Here is a 1,550-nt window from a genome sequence, read left to right on the forward strand (position 1 = left end):
ATCCCTCAAACCTTTCCTCTACTCCTTTCCTTTCCTTTCCTTTCCTTTCCTTTCCTTTTCTTTCTCTCTTTTTCTCTTTCTTTCTTTCTTTCTTTCTTTCTTTCTTTCTTTCTTTCTTTCTTTCTTAGAGAGAGAACACATGTAAGTGGGGGAGAGGAGCAGAATGAGAGAGAATTTCAAGCAGTTTCCATGCTCAGCACAGAGCTCAATGTGGGGCTTGATCCCATGACCCTGCGATCATGACCTGAGCCTAAATCAAGAGTCAGCTGTTCAACCAACTAAACCACTGAAGCACCCCTTTTCTCTACCTTTTAGGATTTCCATAAACAGCTCTGGCCTCTAGGTTCTAGTGTGTGACCTTGGCTGGCCCTAGCAATGCTCTAACAAGACCTTCTCTGGCCTACCTCAAGGCATGCACCCCTCTGTTCTTTGAGAAAGGGGATTTGTTGCATGGAAGCCCCAGGAATATCTTGCTCAAGCCTAGAAATAATTGCTTTCACCAGCCATTTCCCCATTATCCTCCATTCTTTTTTTTTTTTCAAGTTTTTTCTTTGAGTATAGTTGAAACACAATGTTACATTAGTTTCAGGTGTACAAAGTGATTTAACATCTCTATACATTTATACATTACCCTATGCTCACGACAAGTATAGCGACCTTGTGCCACCATGCAATATTATTACAATACCATTGACGTATTCCATACACTGTGCCTTTTATTCCTGTGATGTACTCATTCCATAACTGGAAGCCTGTATCTCCCCCAAATATGGAATACTCTATGAATTTGCATGTCATTCTTGGGCAGGGGCCATGCTAATCTTCTCTGTATTGATTCTGTTTTAGTATATGTGCTGCCAAAGGAACACCTTTCATATACCTCTTGTCTTTATCATATTCCCCTGTTTTATGATCACCTCATATGTAAATGTTCAGTAAACATATATCAAATATGTGAATGAATGAGTGAATGAATGAAAGGATTGACCTTGTTGCCCCAATACCAAGATAAAAATGGCATAATCTTTTCCCTGAAGGAGTCACAGTGGAGTATTAAAAATAGAAAAGGGGCACCTGCGTGGCTCAGTTGATTAAGCCTCTGTCTCTGGCTCAGGTCGTGATTTCACAGTTCATGAGTTCATGTCCCAGGTCAGGCTCTGTGCTGACAGCTCAGAGCCTGGAGCCTGCTTTGGATTCTATGTCTCCCCCTCTCTCTGCCCCTGCCCTGCTTGTACTCTGTCTCTGTCTCTGTCTCTGTCTCTCTCTCAAAAATAAACACAAATTTTTTTTTTTAAATAGAAAATATATGAACCCTGATATCCCAGGCTAGGCCTCACCTACCTGTGGCTACCAGATAAGATCATAACTCTCCTTCATATGCAGATTATGATGGCCCAAGAGAACTTTTCCTTTGGATGCTCACTCTCTCCTCCTCTGCCTCCTCCTTTTCTTCCTCCTCCGTATGTAGCTGTCCTATGCTAGTGACAGCTACTACCCTCCTTCACCTTTCTCTACTATAAGAAGAGGGAACACCAAGGATGAGAAAACTG

General features: G+C 41.9%; 1 non-coding gene across 1 annotated transcript; it reads right to left on the reverse strand.

Moving 5' to 3' along the window:
* Positions 1-763: 763 nt before the first annotated feature.
* Positions 764-869, reverse strand: LOC125152300 (U6 spliceosomal RNA). Its single transcript, XR_007147148.1, has one exon. It is a non-coding gene; the product is annotated as a U6 spliceosomal RNA (small nuclear RNA).
* Positions 870-1,550: the final 681 nt, after the last annotated feature.

Source organism: Prionailurus viverrinus, chromosome E1 (genome assembly GCF_022837055.1).
Source record: "Prionailurus viverrinus isolate Anna chromosome E1, UM_Priviv_1.0, whole genome shotgun sequence".
NCBI lineage: Eukaryota > Metazoa > Chordata > Mammalia > Carnivora > Felidae > Prionailurus > Prionailurus viverrinus.